At 47.1% G+C, this 27,205-nt stretch overlaps 1 long non-coding RNA gene across 1 annotated transcript; it reads right to left on the reverse strand.

The window, feature by feature from the left end:
- Window positions 1–24,879, reverse strand: LOC132834131 (uncharacterized). The gene is made up of 3 exons (XR_009647146.1): window positions 24,670–24,879; window positions 24,454–24,539; window positions 1–145 (listed from the first exon to the last, which is right to left on the reverse strand). It is a non-coding gene; the product is annotated as an uncharacterized LOC132834131 (long non-coding RNA).
- Between the last annotated feature and the right edge of the window lie 2,326 nt (window positions 24,880–27,205).

Genomic DNA, 27,205 nt, shown 5'->3' on the forward strand with positions numbered 1-27,205 from the left:
AATGAGGTGATTCAAATACATTAGAAGCATCGGAGAGGTTTTCTTTTAATTCATTTCTGGAATGTGGGTGTCACCAGCCGGACCAGTATTTATCTATCCACGCTGAGTTATTCTTCAGATACAAAGTAGGATAGATCAAAAGTTCCTGTGTTGAAAAGTTTGAAACAAAACGGACTTCAGTTATGACAGGAGGAAATCTTTTAATCACACACAAGTTAATAACAACCTGAAACGCACTCACCCAAGAGACAGCTGATGCATGGAGTTAGTGCAATTGCAAAGAATTGGATTCCCAGCAGGACAATGGGATAACCGATGGCATGGTGCCTGTGAAAAGCCCAATTCCAGACTGCTCAACCAGGATTGGCTGAGAGGCAAAAGCCTTGGGCATTTATTTAGCTTTAGTTGGCTGGATGGCTGGTTTGCGATGCAGTGACGGAGGTCACCATGAAGGATTCTCCTTCTTAACTTGTTCTCTCTCCATGGATGCTGCCTGGCCTGCTGTTTCTCAGCATTTTGTTCAGTACAGATTCCAGCATCTGCAGTAATTAGCTCCTTATACCATCACCAGACGTGGCTCTCTCTAATGTGAGAGCAGCCTATGCAAACTTTGAACCACCACCCCCTTGAGACTGAATGGTATTACCATTGCTGAGCCTTAGTATCAACATCCGGTGGGTTAATGTATGTCCCTGAAACTGGATTAGCCATATAAATACTGTGGCTACAAGAACAGATCAGAGGCTAGGAATGCTGAACTAACTCACTCCTTGACTCCCCAAAGCCTGTCACACTATCTTGCAAGTGCAGCTCCAACAACACTAGAAGCTTGACACCATCCAGGACAAAGTAGCCCACTGAATTCACACCACATTGGGTGGCACGGTGGCACAGTGGTTAGCACTGCTGCCTCACAGCACCTGAGACACGGGTTCAATTCCCGACTCAGGCGACAGACTGTGTGGAGTTTGCACGTTCTCCCCGTGTCTGCGTGGGTCTCCTCCGGGTGCTCTGGTTTCCTCCCACAGTCCAAAGATGTGCAGGTCAGGTGAATTGGCCGTGCTAAATTGCCCGTAGTGTTAGGTAAGGGGTAAATGTAGGGGTCTGGGTGGGTTGCGCTTCGGCGGGTCGGTGTGGACTTGTTGGGCCGAAGGGCCTGTTTCCACACTGTAAGTAATCTAATCACATTACAAACATCCACTTCTTCCACCACCCATACTCAGTCACAGCAGTGCGCACCACTGTAGAAATTCACCAACAATTCCTTGCACAGCACTGACTGAACTGCTATCTCGTAGGCGAAGGGCAGCAGATACACTGGGATAGCATCCCCTGCAGTTCCCCTCTCAACCACTCACCATCCTGACTGGCGTAAGATGGCAGCTCACCACCTTTTCATGGCCACTTTGGAATGAGCAATAAATGGTGGCCCAGCCAGTGACACCCATGAAGTTTTAAAAATAATAATGATCATATAAACACATCAGCATGGGTAATAATGGAGCCCTAGGAGAGATCACCCTGCTGAAACTCTGCAAGATTACAAATGGAGTGGTGAGAACGCGGCCATCACGATCCCAGTGGGCGAGGTGAATGGGAGATGTGCACGGAAGGAGAATCAAAATAAACATGAAGCAGAAAGTATCCGATGAAGTGGGAAGAGACTTGTGTGGAACAAATCAGCTGCTTGTTGCAAATTTTGCGTAATTTGAGGTAACTTAGAAGATTTACTTGCCTTCAATTAATTAGCTTGAAATTCTTGGCAGTGAAAAGGAGAGAGACACTCATCGGGTAGGTATCGGTGCATGCTGGTCATGTCACTGGGTTGACAATCCAGAGACCTAAGCAAATGATTTGAGGAGATGGGCTACAGTCCCACCACAATAGATGGTGACATCTGAATTCAATTTTTAAAAAATGCAGAAGAGAACACTGACTTCTAACCAGTCTAATGACTTTTGGGGATGAAAACCTGCCATCCTTACCTGATCTGACTTACATATGACCCCAGACCAACAGCAAAATTATTGCCTCTTAATTGTTCTCTGGGAAATTAGGGATGAGCAATATGTGCTGGTCCAGCCAGCAACACCCACACCCTGTGAGTGAATTTAAAACAGAAATCTGTTTCTCATGATGTAGAGAATGGCAATATTTCCATCAAACTCCAGGCTGGGACAACCTTAGTCCAAATCATCGAGGCATTTTAAATAAAAAAAAATGGAACTCTGCCAATTATGGTTTCATCATCGAAAACCTGACCCGACAAGCCCTGGAGAGGACTGAATGTTTCTGCAGGATGATGATAAGATTACATGAAAGACACTTGCTGCTACCACCAGTCAGTCCTCACAGCTTCTCTCAATTACAAAGAGGAAGCTGAACAATTTAAACTCTTTACCAGAAGGCACTATGCACACGATCAGATATCGTGGTGGGTTTGAGTGAGACTCAGATGACAGCACTACACCACTCAAGTTCAGCTTTCATGTTTTACTGGTGTTATCGGAATCTTAAAACTGGCTTTGATTTACTGAAGAGATCCAGTTGTATTCTGTACATTGCAGAAACAAGATAATGTGTTTATAGCTTTAGTTTAAACAAAGATGTAAATAAAGTAAGGCACAGCAGGGAGTCCAGAACCGAGTGTGTCATCAACATAAGACAGTCACTAATAAATCCAATGGGGAATGAGAGAACCGTTTTAGCCGGGCAATGGTGAGAACACAGCATCTCTCTCACTCTATCAGTATTGATGCCTTTTAAGGTAAGCCAGGAAAAGTAATGGAAAGGTCTGCTGCTAGAGGGAGATGAAATCAGGCAGGAGGAGGATTGTCTGGTGGATAGGCACCAGTCACTATATCAATGTTAATATTGACAAGAGATTAGGAAGGCAAATTAAACACTTGTTTATTGCAGAGGGAATGGAATATAAAAAGTTGGGATACTTCACGACATTGATATAACTCGATGGTGAGACCTCCCACATCCAGAGTACTGCTTACAGTTTCTTCCTCTTTTAAAAACAAATAACCAAAATTTCACTAGAAACAGTTCAAAGAAAGTTCATTCTGTTGATTCATGGAATGAGAGGGTTTATCTTAAAAGGAAATGTGGATAAGTGGCGCTTGTATCCCACTGGTGTTTAGGGGATCGAGGAGTGATCGGATAGTACACTGGGGATCCTGACAGGGTCAGTACTGAAAGGGTTCTCCCTCATTGGAGAGGCCCGAACCAGGCAGCTGTGCTTATAAATAAAGGGGGTCTCATTTAGCAAAGCAAAGAGATTACTTTTTCCCCCTAATTAGCCCCGAAGGTGGGGCTGAACTGCTACCTTGAACTGTTGTAGTCCATGTGCTGTAGGTAGACCCACAATGCTGTTAGGAGGGAATTCCACAATGTTGACCAAATGACACTGAACAAACAGTGCGATATTTCCAAGTCAGGTGAAATTGGCTTGCTGGGAACCATTACAGCACAGCATTACAGAAATCTTTAACATGGAGCGAAGAGTTAGCATGGTAGTGTAACCACTTGGTAAAAGACCACTGTTAGCAAAACGCCAACCTGGGTCAAAGTGGATGGACATTTTGTTGCAACGGTACAGATTTGATTTAAAGCTAACATGGGGCTTTTAGTCTAACACCATTGACCAAGTAAAATTGCTGGAAAAACTCCACAGGTTTGGCAGCATCTGTAGAAAGAGAAACTGAGTAAATATTTCAAATCCAGGTGACCCTTCTTCAGGACATTGTGAAGAGTCGCCAGACTCTACAAATATTAACTCTGCCTTTCTCTTTCTCTCCACAGATGCTGAGTTTCTCCAGCATGTTCTGTTTTTGTTTCAGATTTCCAGCATCTGCAGTTCTCTGTTCATCTGGTGGAAACAAGCTCCATAAATCGGAATAATCCCTCCATTCCTGATCAGATTGAATCAAAATGGTTCAGTCCTTTAGGAATTATTGATCCTGTTCAGTCCTGTTACCCACAGTGAGGGCTGGGATGCAAATGGCTTGTTTAATCAGTAACTCTCAACTCTGCTTGGTTAATCCAAGAATTGAAATTGGACCTTGGCAGCTGATGAAATTTAAAGGGTTAATTAATGAAGATTGCAAAATTTAAAATGCTAGCATCAATAAGGATTCTGGGTAATCCAAGATAGAGGACAGAAAAATTCCTGGCTGTAACAGCAGCTCCATTTTTGAGGTATTTTAGGTGCTGGAGGTGATTTCCTTGAATTCCAGGAGCAGCAATTACAGTGTTTTTTTTATGCTGTTGCACTGTTTTGGAACTTTGGAGAAAAAAAGTCAAAACAACGGCACTTTTAAAAAGGGAGATGACCACACATGGTGAGGTCAGTGCAGGAGAGAGAGAGAGAGAGACCCACATTGCTAACTGACAGTTAGCAGTTACGGCATCTGCTGTTGAATTCATGTATCGCTTGACATCGAAATGTGTCTGGAAAAATTTTATAAAGTGAAGCTCCCAACTGATCTTGGAGGAACTGTCTGGGAAGAGGTCACAGCACAGAAGATAAGTGGATTTTAAACATAGCCTTAAAATAAGTCTGCAGTAGTGAGTAGAGTGAGTTCTTTCTTGATTAAATGTTTTATTGAGCCATATCTTTTGATTAAACTTAATATAATCCAAAAGTATTAATTTAACCAAGAGCAGCGTTTTGTAGAGGAAAGAGACAATGCTATGTTGTGGGTCTATAGATTGAAAGCAGCAAAAATGGCCTTTAGTGGAATGATCTGCTCTTCTTTCTGGATGTGGGAGTTTAGGGAGAGTTTACATGTCACTGAGGATTGTATCTGCAATAAATGCTGTTGATTGTGAATCCTATCAGATCGGGTGGAGAGACAGAGACAATGAGGAGTTTACAAGAGCAAGGGGATGTGATGGATGGCAGAAGGGGGAAAAGTCACAGATACAGATGGGTTAACTCCAGGAAAGGAGAGAGAGGTAGGCAGCTAGTGCAGGAGTCTTCTGTGGCTAGCCCCATTTCAAACAACTATGCTGTTTTGGAAAATGTAGGGGGTGATGGACTCTCAGGGGAATGTAGCACGAACAGCCACGTTTCTGGTATCAAGACTGGCTCTAATGCAATGAGGGGTACATTTGGGTTTCAAGAGATCGATTGTGTTAGGGGATTCTGTAGTCAGAGGTACAGACAGGCGTTTCTGGGGCCAGCAGTGAAAAAGCAGAATGGTGTGTTGTTTCCCTGGTGCCAGGATCAAGGATGTCTCAGAGGGTGCAGAATGTTCTCACGGGGGAGAGGGACCAGCAGGAGGTCATTGGTTCCAACATGGACAATGACATAAGGGGGAAAAGGTTGAGATTCTGAAGGGAGATTAGAGTTACGCAGGAATTTAAAAAGGAGGTCCTCTAGAGTAGTAATATCTGGATTACTCCTGGTGCTACGAGCTAGTGAGGGCAGGAATAGGGGGATAGAGCAGATGAATACATGGCTGAGGAGCTGGTGTATGGGAGAAGGATTCACATTTTTGGATCATTGGAATCTCTTTTGGGGTAGAAGTGACCTATACAAGAAGGACGGATTGCACCTAAATAGGAAGGGGACTAATACACTGGCAGGGAAATTTGCTAGAGCTGCTTGGGAGGATTTAAACTAGTAAGGTGGGGGCTGGGACGCAGGGAGATAGTGAGGAAAGAGATCGATCTGAGACGGGTACAGCTGAGAACAGTGTCAACAGTCAGGGCAGGCAGGGACAAGGTAGGACTAATAAATTAAACTGCATTTATTTCAATGCAAGGGCCTAACAGGGAAGGCAGATGAACTCAGGGCATGGTTAGGGACTGGGATATCATAGCAATTACAGAAACATGGCTCAGGATGGGCAGGACTGGCAGCTTAATGTTCCAGGGTACAAATGCTACAGGAAGCATAGAGAGGAGGGGGAGTGGCATTTTGATAAGGGATAGCATTACAGTTGTGCTGTGGGAGGATATTCCTGGAAATACATCCAGGGAAGTTATTTGGGTGGAACTGGGAAATAAGAAAGGGATGATCACCTTATTGGGATTGTATTATAGACCCCCCAATAGTCCGAGGCAAATTGAGAAACAAACTTGTAGGAGATCTTGGCTATCTGTAAGAATAATAAGGTGGTTATGGTAGGGCATTTTAACTTTCCAAACATAGACTGGGATTGCCATAGTGTTAAGGGTTTAGATGGAGAGGAATTTAAGTGTGTACAAGAAAACTTTCTGATTCAGTATGTGGATGTACCTACTAGAGAAGGTGCAAAACTTGACCTACTCTTGGGAAATAAGGCAGGGCAAGTGACTGAGGTGTCAGTGGGGGAGCACTTTGGGGCCAGTGACCATAATTCTATTAGATTTAAAATAGTGATGGAAAAGGATAGACCGGATCTAAAAGTGGAAGTTCTAAATTGGAGAAAGGCCAATTTTGATGGTAATAGGCAAGAACTTTCTAAAGCTGATTGAGGGTAGATGTTCGCAGGTAAAGGGATGGCTGGAAAATGGGAAGCCTTCAGAAATGAGATAATGAGAATCCAGAGAAAGTATATTCCTGTCAGGGTGAAAGGGAAGGCTGGTAGGTATAGGGAATGCTGGATGACTAAAGAAATTGAGGGTTTGGTTAGGAAAAAGAAGGAAGCATATGTAAGGTATAGACAGGATAGATAGAATCCTCAGAAGAAATAACATAGAGAATCCAGAGAAAAAGTATATTCATAAGAGGGAAATCAGAGGGCAAAAAGGGGACATGAGATAGATTTGGCAAACAGTTAAGGAGAATCCAAAGGGATTTTACAAATACATTAATGACAAAGGGTAACTAGGGAGAAAATAGGGCTACTCAAAGATCTGCAAGGCAGCCATTGTGTGGAGCTGCAGAAAATGGGGGAGATACTAAACGAGTATTTTACACCAGTGTTTACTATGGAAAAAGAGGTGGAAGATGTAGAATGTAGGGAAATAGATGGTGACACCTTGCAAAATGTCCACATTACAGTGGAGGAAGTGTTGGATGTCTTCAAACATATAAAGGTGGATAAATCCCCAGAACCTGATCAGGTGTACCCGAGAACTCTGTGGGAAACTATAGAAGTGATTGCTGGGCCTCTTGCGGAGATATTTGTATCATCGATAGTCACAGGTGAGGTGCCAAAAGATGGAGGTTGGCTAACGTGGTGCCACTGTTTAAGAAGGGTGGTAAGGACAAGCCAGGGAACTACAGACCAGTGAGCGTGACCTTGGTGGAGGGCAAGTTGTTGGAGGAAATCCTGAGGGACAGGATGTATATGTATTTGGAAAAGCAAGGACTGATTAAGGATAGTCAACACGGCTTTGTGCATGGGAAATCATGTCTCACAAACTTGATTGAGATTTTTGAGTAAGTAACAAAGAGGATTGAGGGTAGAGCGGTAGATGTGATCTATATGGACTTCAGTAAGGCATTCGACAAGGTTCCCCATGGGATACTAGTGAGCAAGATTAGATCCCATGGAATACAGGGAGAACTAGCCATTTGGATACAGAACTGGCTTAATGGTAGAAGACAGAGAGTGGTGGTGGAGGGTTGTTTTTCAGACTGGAGGCCTGTGACCAGTGGAGTGCCACAAGGATCGGTGCTGGGTCCTCACCTTTTATCATTTACATAAATGATTTGGATGCGAGCATAAGGGGTACAGTTAGTAAGTTTGCAGATGACACCAAAATTGGAGGTGTAGTGGACAGCGAAGAGGGTTACCTCCGATTACAACAGGATCTTGACCAGATGGGCCAGTGGGCTGAGAAGTGGCAGATGGACTTTAATTCAGATAAATACAAGGTGCTGCATTTTGGGAAAGCAAATCTTTAGCAGGACTTATACACTTAATGGTAAGGTCCTAGGGAGTGTTGCTGAACAGAGACCTTTGGGTACAGGTTCATAGCTCCTTGAAAGTGGAGAGGCAGGTAGATAGGATAGTGAAGACGGCATTTGGTATGCTTTCCTTTATTGGTCAGAGTACTGAGTACAGAAGTTGGGAGGTCATGCTGTGGCTGTACAGGACATTGGTTAGCCATTTTTGGAATATTGAGTGCAATTCTGCTCTCCTTCCTATCGGAAAGATGTTGTGAAACTTGAAAGGGTTCAGAAAAGATTTACAAGGATGTTGACAGGGTTGGAGGATTTGAGCTAAAGGGAGAGGCTGAACAGGCTGGGGCTGTTTTCCCTGGAGCGTCGGAGGCTGAGGGGTGACCTTATAGAGGTTTATAAAATCATGAGGGGCATGGACAGGATAAGTAGGCAAAATCTCTTCCCTGGCGTGGGGGAGTCCAGAACTAGAGGGCATAGATTAGATTAGATTATATTACTTACAGTGTAGAAACAGGCCCTTCGGCCCAACAAGTCCACACCGACCCGCCGAAGCGCAACCCACCCATACCCCTACATTTACCCCTTACCTAACACTATGGGCAATTTAGCATGGCCAATTCACCTGACCCGCACATCTTTGGACTGTGGGAGGAAACCGGAGCACCCGGAGGAAACCCACGCAGACACGGGGAGAACGTGCAAACTCCACACAGTCAGTCGCCTGAGTCGGGAACTGAACCCGGGTCTCAGGCGCTGTGAGGCAGCAGTGCTAACCACTGTGCCACCGTACCGCCCACTAATTTAGGGTGAGAGGGCAAAATTATAAAAGGGGCAACCTTTTCACTTGGAGGGTGGTACATGTATGGAATGAGCTGCCAGAGGAAGTGGTGGAGGCTGGTACAATTGCAACATTTAAGAGGCATTTGGAAGGGTATATGAATAGGGAGGGTTTGGAGGGATATGGGCCGGGTGTTGGCAGGTGGGATTAGATTGGGCTGGATATCTGGTCGGCATGGATGGGTTAGATCAAAGGGCCTGTTTCCATGCTGTACATCTGACTCTGGATTAGTGAGAAGTTGACCAAGTCCACACCACAACATGGTCAAAACTCTTAACAGCTTCTGAAATGGATTCCCAAACCAGTCATGGCTTACCTACTGTGACCTTTACCCCACAACAGACAGTCAGTAAATGGCACCCCGAGTCCCCTCGAGGCAATTCTAGAATAACGATCCAACAATGTGCCTCTACCTCTGATGACTCATTGGGAGGGAATGGAGGGGGAGAGAGGAATTGACATACTTTAGGAGCACATGGCAATTGGTCCCAGAGGGTGGAGGACCAGTAGATAAGGCAGGAAAGATGCAGGGGGTTGGTAGCAGGATTTGTGGGGGGAGGAATATGGAGGAATAACTTTTCTTGGAGGGTGCTGGGTGTCTGGAACCCGCTGCCCAGTCTGCTGGTAGAGGTAGAAACCCTCAACTCATTTGAAAATGAACTTGTGAAGGGCTCTGGCCCGAAACGTCGAATTTCCTGTTCCTTGGATGCTGCCTGACCTGCTGTGCTTTAACCAGCAACACATATAGAACATAGAACATAGAAGGATACAGCGCAGTACAGGCCCTTCGGCCCTCGATGTTGCGCCGACCGAGTCCTACCTAACCTATACTAGCCCAATAACTTCCAAATGCCTATCCAATGCCCGCTTAAATGAACATAAAGAAGGAGAGTTCACCACTGCTCCTGGCAGGGCATTCCATGAACTCACAACCCGCTGTGTGAAGAATCTACCCCTAACATCTGTCCTATACCTACCACCCCTTAATTTAAAGCTATGTCCCCTGGTAACACCTGACTCCATTAGCGGTAAAAGGTTCTTAGTATCTACCCTATCTAAACCCCTAATCATCTTATACACTTCTATCAGATCTCCCCTAAACCTTCTCTTCTCCAATGAGAACAGCCCCAAGTGCCTCAGCCTTTCCTCATAAGATTTTCCTACCATTCCAGGCAACATCCTGGTAAACCTCCTCTGCACTCGTTCTAAAGCTTCCACATCCTTCCTATAGTATGGCGACCAAAACTGCACACAATACTCCAGATGAGGCCTCACCAGAGTCTTATACAACTGCAACATGACCTCAGGACTCCGGAACTCAATTCCTCTGCCAATAAAGCCCAGTACACCATATGCCTTCCTCACAGCACTATTTACCTGGGTGGCAACTTTCAGAGATCTGTGTACATAGACACCAAGATCCCTCTGCTCATCCACACTACCAAGTAGCCTACCATTAGCCCAGTAATCCATCATCTTGTTATTCCTACCAAAGTGAACGACTTCGCACTTAGCTACATTGAATTCCATTTGCCACATTTCCGCCCAGCTCTGCAACTTATCTATATCCCGCTGTAACCTACCACTTCCTTCCTCACTATCCACAACTCCACCGACTTTCGTGTCATCCGCAAACTTGCTTACCCAGCTTTCAAGTCCTTCCTCTAGATCATTTATAAAGATAACAAAAAGCAATGGTCCCAAAACAGATCCTTGTGGTACACCGCTAGTAACTGCGCTCCAAGATGAACATAATCCATCAACTACTACCCTCTGTCTCCTTCCAGCCAGCCAATTCCTAATCCAAACCTCTAATGTATCCTCAATGCCATACCTCCGAAGTTTTAGCATTAGCCTACCATGGGGAACCTTATCGAACGCCTTACTAAAATCCATATACACAACATCTACTGCTTTACCCTCATCCACTTCCATAGTCACCTTCTCAAAGAACTCAATAAGGTTTGTGAGGCACGACCTGCCCTTCACAAAACCATGCTGGCTATCCCTGATCACGTTATTCCTACCCAGATGTTCATAAATCTTATCCCTTACCATTCTCTCTAAGACTTTGCCCACCACTGAAGTCAGACTCACTGGCCTATAGTTACTAGGGCTATCCCTACTCCCTTTCTTGAACAATGGGACCACATTCGCTATCCTCCAGTCCTCTGGTACTATTCCCGTTGACAATGACGACATAAAAATCCAGGCCAATGGCTCTGCTATCTCCTCCCTAGCTTCCCATAGGATCCTGGGGTAAATGCCATCAGGCCCAGGAGACTTATCTATATTCATCCTCTCCAATATTCCCAAAACCTCTTCCCTGCATATTTCCAGGGCATCCATTCTAATTATTTGTGATTCCATATTCACATCAGCAGTGTCCTGTTCCTGAGTGAATACTGATGAAAAGTACTGATTTAATGTCTCTCCAATCTCCTCCGCCTCCACACACAACTTCCCACTACTATCCTTGACTGGACCGATACCTACCCTAGTCATCCTTTTATTCTTGACATACCTATAGAAAGCCTTTGGGTTTTCCCTAATCCTACCAGCTAAAGACTTTTCATGTCCCCTTCTCGCTTTTCTTAGCTCCCTCTTTAGCTCCTTCCTGGCTACCTTGTAACTCTCAATCGCCCCTACTGAACCTTCACGCCTCATCTTTACATATGCCGCCTTCTTCCCTTTCACAAGGGACTCCAATTCCTTACTAAACCATGGCTGCCTCACAAGGCCCTTTACACCATGCCTGACTGGTACATACCTATCGAGGACACACAGTAGCTGCTCCTTGAACAATCCCCACATCTCATTAGTGTTCTTCTCTTGAAGCCTGTTTTTCCAATCCACACAACCTAAGTCATGCCTCACTGCATCATAATTTCCCTGCCCCCAGCTATAGCTCTTGCCCTGCGGCGCACGATTATCCCTCTCCATCACTAAAGTAAAAGTCACCGAGTTGTGGTCACTGTCCCCGAAGTGCTCACCTACCTCCAAGTCTAACACCTGGCCTGGTTCATTACCCAGAACCAAATCCAATATAGCCTCCCCTCTTGTTGGCCTGTCGACATATTGTGTCAGGAAACCCTCCTGCACACATTGTACAAACACCGACCCATCTAATGAACTCGAGCTATAGCTCTCCCAGTCAATATCTGGGAAGTTAAAGTCCCCCATAACAACCACCCTGCTACCTTCACTCTTTTCCTGAATCATCCTCGCAATATTATCCTCTACTTCTCTAGGACTATTAGGAGGCCTGTAGAAAACACCTAACAGGGTGACCTCACCTTTCCTATTTCTAACCTCAGCCCAAACTACCTCAGATGGCAAGTCCTCTTCCATCGTCCATTCCACTGCTGTGATACTGTCTTTGACAAGTAATGCCACGCCTCCCCCTTTTTTACCCCCATGTCTGATCCTACTAAAACATTTGAACCCTGGAACGTGCAACAGCCATTCTTGTCCCTGTTCTACCCACGTCTCTGTAATGGCCACAACATCGAAGTCCCAGGTACCAACCCACGCTGCAAGTTCACCTACCTTATTCCTTATACTTCTGGCATTGAAGTATACACACTTCAATCCACCTTTCTGGTTACAGGCACCCTCCTTAGAGATCGTTGCATTATTCCTAACCTCCCTACACTCAAGGTCCTGTACCCTGAAGCTACAGTCCTGGTTCCCATGCCCCCGCGGAGTTAGTTTAAACCCTCCCAAAGAGCACTAGCAAACCTCCCCCCGAGGACACTGGTGCCCCTCAGGTTCAGGTGTAGCCCATCCTTTTTATAGAGGTCCCACCTTCCCCAGAAAGGACCCCAGTTGTCCAGAAACCGGAATCCCTCCCTCCTGCACCATCCCTGTAGCCACGCATTTAACTGCTCTCTCTCCCTATTCCTCGACTCTCTTTCACGTGGCACGGGTAACAAACCAGAGACTACAACTCTGTTTGTTCTAACTCTGAGCTTCCAACCTAGCTCCCTGAAAGCCTGTCTGACATCCTCACCCTTCTTCCTACCTATATCGTTGGTGCCAACGTGGACCACGATCTGGGGCTGCTCCCCCTCCCCCTTAAGGACCTGGAAAACACGATCAGCGACATCACGTACCCTTGCACCTGGGAGGCAACATACCAAACGTGAGTCCCTGTCGCCCCCACAAAACCGTCTGTCTGTACCCCTCACTATCGAGTCCCCAAGAACTATTGCTCTACCTTTCTCCACCCTTCCCTTCTGAGCAACGGGGCCAGGCTCCGTGCCAGAGGCCTGAACCTCGTTGCTTGCCCCTGGTAAGTCATCCCCCCCCACAAGTATCCAAAACGGTATACTTGTTCTTGAGCTTTTCAGCTCTGATCTCCAGCATCTGCAGACCTCACTTTTTACTGGAAAATGAACTTAGGCCTGTCCCTGCAGCAGCGCAACCTGCAAGGCTGCAGACAGGGTGTTGGGAAGTTGGATTAAGCTAGTTAACTTGGCTGACTGGCCTCAGTCAGTGCTGTAACCTTTCTACACTGCTATGGTTAAGGCCATCCCGACTTGCTGTTCCTTCACTGTTGCTGGGTTAATATTCTGGAATTCCCTCTCTAACAGCACTGTGTGTACCCATTCCACATGGGGCACATTGGGTTGTAAAGGCAGCCCTTTGGTAATAAATTCTGGCAGGGATACCCACATCCTATTAACACAGACATCAGTCAGCCGCCATTACCTTTAGCTACACAAAGTCCTCCTTCATCCCAAACCCAATGGCAGTTTTTGAAAAACAGATTAAAATTAGTAAAAGGAGATTATTACTGAGCTCTGTAACATTCTGGTCAGATTACATACAAATTCCTTCAGGACCCAAGTTGCAGAGGCTGGACTTCACACAGTTAGTGTCAGTGATTAAAATCTGGTGGGGAAAATGAAATTAGTCCAATAGAAACTGTGTAATGTGATCATCATTGTTACATGGTTTAGTCCAATCTGCACAACGGTATCATTTTAGATGAGGAACATAAATCTGAACCTTTAGTGAATTTCTAATTAACAACTAATTGCACAAAGATTGTTCATTATGCAACTGAGGGAGCAAACAAATCACCTTCAACAAAAATTATGGCTAAGATTGAAACTTTTCAACAGGGGGAAGCAGACCGTGTCTCTCTCCATCAAAACCGAGATTTCACTCAGGAATAGACTTCTGCTGCCATCTGTAACGACCAAACAGAAATCCTCACCAGGGAGAGTTACAAGTAATTGGTTCACAAAGGGGCTGTGCGCAGAGAGTGAAGGCAGAGTGATTAGTTTACACATTACCCATATTTACACAAATATTAAAACTGAAACCACTGCTGGCTCGGAGCCTCCTCCTCAGCTCAGTGCTGGGAACAGGGCGAATGGTAAAAGCTGAAACAGAATTCCTGCAGCAGTGACCAATACAAACTGAACATAGCAGAGGCAGGAACGCACAACCCAATAAGGAGTTGGTAAGAACATGTCCATTACTACATGGACATCTAGCTAGTCCATTCCTGTTGTATACGCTTCACGTGAACAAATAAAGTTATTCAGTATTTCAGTTAAGTATGGCAAACCTCAGAGTAAAGATATCCCTCAGCAGCAGCAACCATGATAATTGAACTTAATATCCAATTGGATACTGGGCCTAAGACTAGTGTTTTAAACTTAAATAATGGCAACTACGTAGCCATGAAAGCTCAGCTAGCTGAAGTGAACAGGGATAATAGGCAAGGTGATAGGTATTTGAGAGAATATTACAGAATATGCAGAGTTAGCATATTCCTATTATAAGGAAGATTTCAGGGACAGACCACATAGAAAATGCAAGGAAGTGGCAGGTCAGAGATAAAGCAAGAAATGACTCGGGTTAATCAGGAGGAAGAGAGTATGAAGACGCTAGCTAGAAATGCAAAGGCAAAGTGTTTCTGCTTTCTTGAACGGAAGAGCAAATAAAGTTAAAAGGAGTCAGATTGAATTTAAAACAGGAATGGTTTTTCTCTCTCGCTGACACTGCCAGACCCAGGTTTCTTCAGCATTGTGTTTTTATTTCCAGCATCTGCAAGGCTTTGTTGTTAAGTAAATTGAGTGTTGCTCCTCTAGAAGACTGGAAAGTTAATCGTAGATTATAAGAAAAAACTGGAGATAAAGTGAACAAATGCACTGCTTCTGTCACTGTGATAGAGGCTACAGAAACCTCACAGGAATAGCTGTAATCAGTTGGCAGGGCGGAGCGAGGAACTTGGTGAAATGACAATCATGTGGGAAGTGGTGCTGAACAAACTGATGGAGCTGCAGGTGGATAAATCTCCAGGATCTGTCGGCATTCATACTCCGGTTTTAGAAAAGGGCGGGTACTGAGGTAGTAGATCTGTTGGATTTAATTTGCCAAAATGACTGTGTTCGAGAAAGTTTCCATCAGATTGCAAAGTAGTAAGTGTAGCATCTGTATTCGAGGAGAGAGGGAGGTAGAAAACAGGAAACGATAGACCAGTTAGCTTAATGTCTGCCATGGGGGAAGGTGGTGAATTGATTATTGGGGTGGTTATAACTGGGCACTTAGAAAACCTGAAGGTAACTGGGAAGAGTGTGAAAAAAGGTCGATCATATTAAATTCTTTGAAGGAGTAACATGCCCAATGGCTCAGTGGGAGCTGGTTGACATACTGTACTTGGATTTCTAGAAACATTTGATAAGGTTCCACATCAAAGGTTATTAATCAAACCGATCCTTGTGGAGAAGTGGGTCAGACATTAACCCCTTCAGAGGATTGCTTGGCTGGCAGAAAACCAGGTTTGTCAGCTCGGCAGAATGTAACAAGTAGAATCCCGTGGAGGTCTGTGTCAATGATTAGGGGAGCGAGGACATTGGTGGCTCAATTTATAGGTGACAAAGATGGGCAATAAACAATACCGTGAGTGCAGCATAGGGAGGTTACAGAGCAGCATAAACAGGTCCATTGAGTAGGCAAAAACCAGACAGGCCAAGCACAATGTGGGAAATGCGAAATCATTCACTTTGGCAGGAAGCAGAGTTTAACCTAAACAGTGACTGAAAAATTCCAAGGTGCCGGGAAATCTAGGAGATTAGGACCAGAATTGTCTTCCATTTTGGGGAAAATCCAAACTGAACCTGAAGTTGGGCAGCGACAGAACTGAAATCCCAGGAGTGTTTTGTAACTTGACCATCAAAATGTTGCACATGTACAGTAGGACTGCTTTTTGAAACTCAGGGAGGAACAGCATTTGGGAGTGTCCACCACAGTGTCTATGGAGTTAAGGAAATTCTGCCTAATGATTGGTTAGGCTACAGCTTTCAAAAGTTAAAAGCACCAAGACAGAGGGAACCATCCAGGGTCTGCAAACCGAGCGTGTGCACGCAGGTAAAAATGAACAAAAAAACCCAGAAAGTTTAAAATAATGAATGCTAATATAAGGCCTAGGCACACCTGATCAACCACCAAATCAAGGAACAATCTGTGCTGTGTCCCCTCTATAATCAAATCAAAAGGACTAAGAAGTCACTTTCCATCCCTGTGGTTGGATGTTTAAGGTTTGCTCACAGTATTCTTTCCCCAGCAGTACTGTCTGTCTGTCTGTCTGGGGTATAACTGTGTGTGGGCACATTTGGGGTTTTTGAAAAGGATTTGGTGAAATCACATAGTACAAGTAAATACCCTTTTTAGTTTAAGCATGTTCCAATAGTGTTTATTTTGCTAATGACAAAATTTATGTCCTAAATAGCAGTGCATCGGGGGGGGGGGGGGGGGAGTAGTCGATGTAGAACACTAAGACTAATTATTATGGAGATACAGCAATTAATTAAGGTGGATCATGAAATGCAATTTCTCTCCCCAAGGATAGAGTATAAAGTGAGGACATTATAGAAGTTACACAGGGAAATGTTGAGATGACATCCTGAATACTGCGAGGAAATGTTGCCCGTCAGATCCCTTTTAAATCTTTTCCCATTCAGCTTGAACTTTTACCCTCTAGTTTTGGACTCCACTATCCTGGAGAAAAGACTTGGCTATTCACCCTAAAAATGTCCCTCAGGATTTTATAATCCTTTATAAGGTCACTCCTGATCCTCCGATGCTCCAGAGGAGAAAAAAATCCCAGCCCATCCAGCCTTTCCTTAGAACTCATGTTTTCTAGCCCCAACAACATCCATAAGGGCAGCACGGTGGCACAGTGGTTAGCACTGCTGCCTCACAGCATCAGAGACCTGGGTTTAATTCCCGCCTCAAGCAACTGACTGTGTGGAGTTTGCACATTCTCCCCGTGTCTGCATGGGTTTCTTCTGGGTGCTCCGGTTTCCTCCCACATTCCAAAGATGTGTGGGTCAGGTGAATTGGCCATGCTAAATTGCCCGTAGTGTTAGGTAAGGGGTATATGTAGGGGTATGGGTGGGTTGCGGGTCGGTGTGGACTTGTTGGGCCGAAGGGCCTGTTTCCACACTGTAAGTAATGTAATCTAATCTAATCGATAAACATCCATATAAATGCTTTTTATATCCTTTCCCGTTTAACACCATCCTCCCTATAACAGGGCGACCTCTCTTTCGGACAGAATGAGGGGAAAGGTTTTTTCAGAGGATTGTGCAACTCTGGAGCTCCACCTCCGACAGCAGAGGAGTTGGGGTCATTGATTTGTTTTGATAAATGCAGTGGAGGAGATGTTGGAATCAAAGGCTATTAGCAGTTGGTGGGAAAGTGGAATTCAAACAGGGATGGCTCGGCAATAATCTTATTGACCAGTGAGGTAAGCTCAAGGGGCCAAATGGCCACTGTCTGCTCCTAATCTGTTAGTAATGAGTCAGACTGGATCATAGCTGAGTGGGACCTACCTGAGTCAGAGTGAGAGCGCCAACCCCAGGGCTCTGATGGGGAGCAGAGAGTTTCATTCCAGAGTTCTCCTCAGCCTGTGGCAGATGCCATGCTGGCTTGGGGGGTTTGTCCATTCACAGTCAAACATCCAGCAGGGTGTGGGACAGGCAGGGGAGAGGGGGCATGTCCCAATCTCCTCCAGTCACTGACTTCCTTGCACTCCCCAGACCCTCCAATTTAACTTCTAGTATTACAAACACTCTCACCTAATGTTTGACCAGACCTTGTTCCTGTTGGTAATATTCAGCAAAGGTCCTCAGGTAGCACCTTCCAAACACCTCCCCTTCCATCAGGAAGGACAAGGGCAGCAGATAAACAGGAACACCACCCTCTGCTAGTTCCCCTCTAAGCCACTCACCATCCTGACAGCTCAGTGTTGCAGGGTCAGAATCCTGGAATTGCCTCCCTCAGGGCATTATGGGTCAACCTACAGCACATGGACTGCAGTGATTCAAGAAGTCAGCTCTATACAGGCCCACTAGCAATGGCAATCAATAATGGCTCAGCCAGTGACACCCACGAATCACCAGGGAGTCTTTATGGGAAACTGGCATTAGTATGGGTGAAAAGGAAGTTGCGTTCTAATTACTTCAAGAGCCCTGGCATAAGACCCCAATCTGGCTGCAATAACCCCTTAACTGAGGCATTGCTGTGAAAATAGCATCAGCAGAAATGTCAGCGACACAGAAGGAGTTGCTTTATGTAAGCATCTGGATCTTCCCCTTTTTGTCAGGAAAGCAGGGTTAACATCACATCTTATTCTGCTCAATGACTCTTGCATGAGTTGGAAACTGGTGGATTCCGCAGGTACTTGTTGCTAATGGCCTTCAGAGATTGGCACTGACACAATGCAGGAAAGCCTTTACCTTAAACAGTTGGGACTCAGTGATGGTAACAGTAGGAAGTAGTGAGTGTGGTCTGACTTCAGCACAGAGGGAGTGCAGCGTTACCATCGCTGTCTCTTTGGACCAGATGTTAACCCAAGGCCCTTTGTGATGGGCTGAAGTGACACCCCTCTGTCACTGTTCAAAGAGCTAGCAACTTCTTTAGTGTCCCAGTCAACGTTTCACCTGCAAACAACCTCAAAAGCACAGGGTGAAGGTGGTTATTAACAGGACGCTGTTTGTGGACTTTTGCTGTTCCCACATTTCCTACTTTACAACAGTGAAGCTTCAAACCTCTCACTGGCTGAACGGCACCCAGGGGAAAATCCCTTGCTATAAAATAGAACTGAAGGGCTTGTGTGATAGTGGTAATCTCCTGCCCTCTGGACCAGAGGTTCCATGATCAGGTTCCACCTGCCCAGGGTGTGAATCCAAATAGACCAGTAAAACTGTTTCTATTGGCCTCGATATTAATGAGGGAAGCTTCAAGCAGCACCAGCTAAGGCAGAGGTAATTTGAGCTCAATTTCAGTTCATGTTGTTAGCAGACAGTATTCCTTTCAACTGCACAACAATGATACTTGGACTCCAGGGATTAGGTTAGGGGAGAGGTGACAAACGCAGCATGACTACTTGGAATTTAGAAAGTTGGGGGTAAAGAAACTATTCCCACTGGTTGGAGATTCCAGAATTTGGGGGAACAACCTGAGAATTAGTGCCAGACCGTTCAGGAGAGACGTTAGGGTGGGAGGGATTTGGAACTCTCTTCCACAAACAGCAGTGGGGGCTGGATCAGTTGTTAATGTTAAATCGTAGATAGATATATTTTTGAGCAAAGTTTTTAAGGGATATTAGCCAAAGGCAGGCACATGGAGTTAGGAACCAGATCAGCCGTGATCTCACTGAATAGCAGAACCGGCTCAGGGACCTGAATGGCTGTCTCCTGTTCCTACCTTCCTTCAGCCTTCTCCACATTCTCTGAATGAAGAGTTTTGTTTTAATTCCCCTGTTGGATACAGACATCCATTAACAATAACCAGAACTGTAACAAGTTGGAGGAGTTTGATTTCTCCCACTAGTTACCATCACTATTGACTGGTAATGGGAAACTGGCATTAGTATGGGTGAAAAGGAAGTTGGGTTCTAATTACTTCATGGCCCCTGACATGATAAGACCCCAGTCTATCCCAACATCAAACAGTTGGCTCCATGTAGCAGCAGCTTGATCATGGAGCATTGTCGCCACCTTGTGGTCCATGCTGAAAATGTGTTGCTGGTTAAAGCGCAGCAGGTCAGGCAGCATCCAAGGAACAGGAAATTCGACGTTTCGGGCTAAAGCCCTTCATCAGGGCTTGATGAAGGGCTTTAGCCCGAAACGTCGAATTTCCTGTTCCTTGGATGCTGCCTGACCTGCTGCGTTTTAACCAGCAACACATTTTCAGCTCTGATCTCCAGCATCTGCAGACCTCACTTTTTACCTTGTGGTCCATTCCATTCACAAGTCCATACCGTTTCTCAGGAACTCAATATCGTGAAGGATTTCAAAAAGCTGGAAATGGAAAATCAACAGACCTCCGGGCACCTGATGATTGGACTCTACAATTACTCTGCCTGCTCTTGGCTGAGAGATTAAAGAATGTGCAGCTCATACAGTTCATTCTAATCCAGAGATACAACTGCATGTATGACCACACATGGTGTCTGTGTATGCACATACGAGCTTGTGTTTCAATGTGGTGGTATCTAAACAGAGTTTCAGGTGTGCTAGGATGGGTCCAGCTATACTGACCTATTGACCATAAAACCATAAGACAGGAGCAGAAATTAGCCCGTCAAGTCAGCCCTGCCACTCAATCAGGGTTGATAGATTTCTCATCCCCATTCTCCCGCTTTCTCCCTGTAACCCTTGATACTCCAGAACCTAGCTCTGTCTTAAATATACTCAATGACCTGACCTGCACAGCCTCCTGTGGCAGTGAATTCCATAGATTCCCCACTCTCTGCTGAAGTTTATCCTTATCTCTGTTCTAAAGGGTCTTCCCTTTACTTTAAGGCTTTGACTTGGAAACTATTTGCTAAGAACGGAAGAATTTACATTTTTAATATACCTTTTGAAGGCAACAGGAAATGCAAAAGCATTTCAGAGACAGGGAAGTAGCTTCTGTAAGAGTAGTCATTGTTGTAATGCTGGAAGAACAACAATGTACACAGGAAGATCCCACAAACAGCATGAAGATCAGTGGTGCCTCCTAATGCTCACTGAGGAGTGAACTCTGTCCAGGATACCAGGGTGAACTCCATTCTTTTCTAAAGTGTGCCACAAGATCCTGTATGGTCAGCAGGAGAGCAGTCAGGGGCTGGGCGAACCCCTCTTCCAGAGAGTAGCTTGCTCGTGTACTGTACTAGAAGCTCTGGCTAGATTGGGGTCAAATCTGAAGAAAATTGAACACAAGACCCTACAACTCAGGGATTCTTCCTGCACCAACAAATGGCTGGTAAGCATTCATGGGCTGGTGGAACTGAATCTTTCAGATTTTAATGTAGGTGGGTTGATCAGTGTCTGGTTGATCCAAAGATTGGTGGGTGGGTCAATAGTAAGAAGAGTATTAGACTACAGGAGGAGATAGATGGGCTAACCAATGGCAAATCAAATTCAATCTTGATAAGTGCAAGGTAAAGCATTTCATAAAATCCCTACAATGTGGAAGTAGGCCATTTGGCCCATCGAGTCTACACTGGCCCTCCAAACAACATACCACCTCGATCCACCTTAACCTTGTAACTCCGCATTTCCCATCGCTAACCTAACTAGCCAGCACAACCCTGAACCTGGAACTCAGTTTCTGCAAGGGTAGTACATGCAGAAACCCTCCTGCATTCAAATAGTACGTAGACGTGTGCTTCAGCATTGCAAACGCACGAGTCCATGGGCCAAGTGCTGGAAAATGGAATGAAAACGTTAGGTGCCTGATTTAGGATGTTGCTGTGGTGGGAAATGTAAAGGATTATGCTGATTCAGTGAGAGGTATTGAGCCACAACCTGGGACAAAGGGCAGATCTCGCTGGGACAAAGCAGAGATAGCTCCAGCCGAACCACAACAACACACACACGTTGTTTTAACACTGGGAACTGCAGTACAGCCAATACTATTCAAATGGGGGCAGATGAATCTATTTGCGAACAAGGGGCCATACAAATGAGATGGTCATTGACTGACTAAAATTGATAGGAAACTTGGGAGTAACGTTTCCCTGCCTGCCACAGGGAATGGCTCAGATTTCCAGGATAGACATGAATGGACAGATGGGGATAAAGGAACCAAAGGATATGATGCTGGGGTGAAATAATGAGGAATAGGAGCTTGAATCCAGCAGGAACGCTACAAAGGGACCAGAGCACCAGGATTTAGGGAGACAGATTTGAATGTGTGGTGCTGTTTAAGAAGGTAGAAGACAGAGGGTGGTGGAGGATTGCCTCTCAGACTGGACACCTCTGACCCACGGTGTGCCACAAGGATCGGTGCTGGGGCCACTGCTTTTTGTCATTTATATAAATTATTTGGATGTGAACATAGGAGGTATAGTTAGTAAATTTGCAGATGACACCAAAATTGGACGTGTAGTGGACAGCGAAGGAGGTTATCTCAGAGTAGGATCTTGATCTACTCTGATCTTGACCTGGGCTGAGGAGTGGCAGATGGAGTTTAATTTAGATAAATGCAAGAACTGACACAATGGTAAAGCCCTGGGGGAGTGTTGCTGAACAACGAGACCATGGAGTGCAGGTTCATAGCTCCTTGAAAGTGGAGTCGCAGGTAGATAGGATAGTGAAAGCGGTGTTCGGTATGCATGCTTTTTTTAAGTCAATACATTGAGCACAGGAATTGGGAGGTCATGTTGCGGCTCTGCAGAACATTTGTTAGGCCACTTTGGAGGAGTGCATGCAATACCGGTCTCCCTCCTATTGGAAGGATGTTGTGGAACTTGAAAGGGTTCAGAAAAGATCTACAAGGAGGTTACCAGGGTTGGAGGGTTTGAGTGAGAGAGGCTGAATAGGCTGGGGCTGTTTTCCCTGTAGTGTTAGAGGCTAAGGGGTGACCCCATAGAGGTTTATAAAAGCACGGATAGGGTAAATAGACAAGGTCTTTGCCCTGGGGTGGAGGAGTCTAGAACTAGAGAGCATAGGTTTACAGTCAAAGGTGAAAATTTTAGACGGGACCTAAGAAGCACCCTTTTACACAGAGGGTGGTGAGAGTATGGAATGAGCTGCCAGAGGAAGTGGTGGAGACCGGTACAATTACACCATTTAAAAGGCCTCTTGATGGATGTATGAACAGGAAAGGTTGAGGGAGATATGAGCCAAGTGCTGGCAAAAGGGAGAAGATTAATTTAGGATATCTGATCGGCATGGGGGAGTTGGACTGAAGGGTCTGTCATCATTCTGTACGTCTCTCTCTGACTTTAAAATCAAATCCTCCCTTTGTCTGTTCTATAAAAGATGTTTAAACATCATTAAACTATCAAACATCGTAAAAGAGTAAGGCAGATTGCCCTTTTTGTAAAAAGGACACGTGTGAAATGTGGCATTTGCCTCCATCCCCGACATGGGGAAACCAGGGTCTGGTCACTTGCCAATGAAGGAAGTCACTGCTGGACCATCTCGGCCAGAATTCCACAGGGAGGTGGGAAGGAAGGAGTGGGTTTGTTTCTGGGGCAAACTCACCCAATTGTTATCCTTCTCTCAACCCACTGGGGAGGGGGAAATTCTGGCCCGTGTTTCCAATAGTTATGACACTGGAGTTCTAGTGGGCAGCGAAGAAGATTATCTCAGAGTACAAAGGGATCTTGATCAGATGGGTCAATGGGCTGAGGAGGGGCTGATGGAGTTTAATTTAGATAAACGCGAGGCGCTGCATTTTGGTGAGACAAACCAGGGCATGACTTATACAATTCATGGTCGGGCCTTGGGTGGGGTTATTGAACAGGAAAACCTAGGGATGCAGGTACATAGCTCCATAATGATGGTGTCACAGGTAGGCAGGTCGAAAGCAGCATTTAGCATACTTGCCTTCATTGCTTAGACCTCCGTGTAGGAGTTGGGACAATGAGGTTGTACAGGACATTGGTGAGGCCACCTTTGGAGTGTGTGTATAATTCTGGTTGCCCTGCTATAGGAAGGATATTAAACTGGGGAGGATTCAGAGAAGATTTACCAGGATATTGCCAGGACTGAAGGGTTTAGTTATGAAGAGGGGCTGAATAGGCTAGAGTACAGGAGGCTGAGGGGTGACCTTACACAGAGTTTTATAAAATCATGAAGGGCGTGGATAGGCTGAATGACCAAGGTCCTTTCCCCAGGGTAGGGGAGCTCAGAACTAGAGAGGAGAAAGATTTAAAAGGACCCAAAAGGGCAACTTTCTCAGACAGAGGGTACTTTGTATATGATATAAACCACTAGAGGAAGTGATAGATGCAGGTACATTTAAAAAGACATTCGGACAGCTACAAGAACAGGGAAGGTTTAGAAGGTCACAGGCAAAACCCGGGCAATTGGGGCGAGTTTGATTTGGGAACGTGGTCCCCATGGATGAGATAGGCTAAGGGGTCTGTTTCCGTGCTGTGGGGCTCGGACCCTAAGTTTGGAAAGGGGGCATTTACAGAGGGACGTGTGGAATTCAGATTTGCAATTTAAATAAATACATCACGTTCTTTAAAAAAAAAGTGACTGAAAAGACAAGTGGGTGAGAGGAATATTGGGAGGGGAACAGGAGGTAAACACTCATGTGATGGACAAACACTAACAGACTAATTCCGTTACAAATTCTAGATAATTCTGTTCATAAGAGACGTTCCGGGATGTCGAAGGCGCTATATAAATGTAAGCCTTTAAAGAGCTTGGATTGCAGTCTGTGCCGTTCTGGGTTGAACACCTGGATAAGGAACAGCTACTCAAGAGGAAACAGTCTCAAGTAAATTCATTTGTAAGTGTACCTTAACGCAGCAGGAGCAGGAGGAGGAGGAGAGGTTGGGACTCTGCGTTCACTCTGTCTTCCCAATCCCTGGAATAGCAGCATTCCCTGCGGGAGAGAAACACCAGCATGTCAGGAACATGTACATCCCACCTACAGACCTCCCGAAAACTCTCCAATCCAATAAGATTGTGTAAGATGTTGGCTGGAAATTCTCTACAAATCAAAGCTCACGCACTTGTTATTAAAGAGGAAGCTGTAGATTCTCTCCTGAGGAACAGCTGCCCCGGAGACTGTCCCAGATTTAAACAGAAAATAGCTCACAAAACCGCAAACCGTCCCGGATCCCCGCAACCCCTGGTTAATCTGTCTGCGTTAGACTGGAGCCTTGTTCCCCCCAACCCCTCAGACACACACACACACACAGAGGGAGACACAGACACACAAACTCAGGGAGACACACAGAAACTCACAGAGACAGAGAGAGGAACTCAGACACAGGGAGAGACATCCACAGACAGACACACACACACAGACACACAGGGAGACACAGACACACACACACACAGACAGACCCCCCCGGGGGTGTGGACGCTGTGCCCAGACACATGGCCTTATCAGTTCTCCGTCCAGCGGCTCATTCACAAACTGGTCTGGAAAAGTGATAAGGTGATGGGGCTGGCATTGTCCCCCACCGCCCCCCCCCGGACCCAGGGAGGGGGCTATCTGTCCCAGTCCCTCACCCCCCCGGGGAGGGGGGTATCTCTCTCTCTGTCCCAGTCCCTCACCCCCCCCCCCCGGGGAGGGGGGTATCTCTCTCTCTGTCCCAGTCCCTCACCCCCCCCCCCGGGGAGGGGGGTATCTGTCTCTCTCTCTGTCCCAGTCCCTCACCCCCCAGGGAGGGGGGTATCTGTCTCTCTCTCTCTGTCCCAGTCCCTCACCCCCCCGGGGAGGGGGGTATCTGTCTCTCTCTCTCTGTCCCAGTCCCTCACCCCCCAGGGAGGGGGGTATCTGTCTCTCTCTCTCTGTCCCAGTCCCTCACCCCCCCCCAGGGAGGGGGGTATCTGTCTCTCTCTCTCTCTGTCCCAGTCCCTCACCCCCCCGGGGAGGGGGGGATCTGTCTCTCTCTCTCTGTCCCAGTCCCTCACCCCCCCAAGGAGGGGGGTATCTGTCTCTCTCTCTCTGTCCCAGTCCCTCACCCCCCAGGGAGGGGGGTATCTGTCTCTCTCTCTGTCCCAGTCCCTCACCCCCCCCCAGGGAGGGGGGTATCTGTCTCTCTCTCTCTGTCCCAGTTCCTCACCCCCCCGGGGAGGGGGGTATCTGTCTCTCTCTCTCTGTCCCAGTCCCTCACCCCCCCGGGAGGGGGGTATCTGTCTCTCTCTCTCTGTCCCAGTCCCTCACCCCCCCGGGGAGGGGGGTATCTGTCTCTCTCTCTCTGTCCCAGTCCCTCACCCCCCCGGGGAGGGGGGTATCTCTCTCTCTGTCCCAGTCCCTCACCCCCCAGGGAGGGGGGTATCTGTCTCTCTCTCTGTCCCAGTCCCTCACCCCCCCCCAGGGAGGGGGGTATCTGTCTCTCTCTCTCTGTCCCAGTTCCTCACCCCCCCGGGGAGGGGGGTATCTGTCTCTCTCTCTCTGTCCCAGTCCCTCACCCCCCCGGGAGGGGGGTATCTGTCTCTCTCTCTCTGTCCCAGTCCCTCACCCCCCCGGGAGGGGGGTATCTGTCTCTCTCTCTCTGTCCCAGTCCCTCACCCCCCCAGGGAGGGGGGTATCTGTCTCTCTCTCTGTCCCAGTCCCTCACCCCCCCAGGGAGGGGGGTATCTGTCTCTCTCTCTCTGTCCCAGTCCCTCACCCCCCCAGGGAGGGGGGTATCTGTCTCTCTCTCTCTGTCCCAGTCCCTCACCCCCCCCCCCCAAGGGAGGGGGGTATCTGTCTCTCTCTCTGTCCCAGTCCCGGAGCTGCTGTCCCCGGGACCGGCTCTGGGAGAGTTTGCTCCGTCCGCGGGATCCGCCCATTCCCAAACTTTCACTCCCCTCCCTCCCCGTCCGCCCATTGGCTCCCGCCCCGCGTGATTGACAGGAGCTGGTGCCCCGCCCCCTGCTGGGGGTGGGGCTCAGAGGGTGGGGGGTGAATCTGGGGAGTGTAGGGGGTGAGTCTGGGGGAGTGGAGGGGGGTGAGTCTGGGGGAGTGTAGGGGGGTGAGTCTGGGGGAGTGGAGGGGGTGAGTCTGGGGGAGTGGAGGGGGTGAGTCTGGGGGAGTGGAGGGGGGTGAGTCTGGGGGAGTGGAGGGGGTGAGTCTGGGGGAGAGTAGGGGGTGAGTCTGGGGGAGTGTAGGGGGGTGAGTCTGGGGGAGTGTAGGGGGGTGAGTCTGGGGGAGTGGAGGGGGTGAGTCTGGGGGAGTGTAGGGGGTGAGTCTGGGGGAGTAGGGGGTGAGTCTGGGGGAGTGGGGAGTAGGGGGTGAGTCTGGGGGAGTGTAGGGGGGTGAGTCTGGGGGAGTGTAGGGGGGTGAGTCTGGGGGAGTGGAGGGGGTGAGTCTGGGGGAGAGTAGGGGGTGAGTCTGGGGGAGAGTAGGGGGGTGAGTCTGGGGGAGAGTAGGGGGGTGAGTCTGGGGGAGTGGAGGGGGTGAGTCTGGGGGAGTGGAGGGGGTGAGTCTGGGGGAGTAGGGGGTGAGTCTGGGGGAGTGGGGAGTAGGGGGTGAGTCTGGGGGAGTGTAGGGGGTGAGTCTGGGGGAGTGTAGGGGGTGAGTCTGGGGGAGTAGGGGGTGAGTCTGGGGGAGTG

Source organism: Hemiscyllium ocellatum, chromosome 39, assembly GCF_020745735.1.
Source record: "Hemiscyllium ocellatum isolate sHemOce1 chromosome 39, sHemOce1.pat.X.cur, whole genome shotgun sequence".
NCBI classification, from domain to species: domain Eukaryota; kingdom Metazoa; phylum Chordata; class Chondrichthyes; order Orectolobiformes; family Hemiscylliidae; genus Hemiscyllium; species Hemiscyllium ocellatum.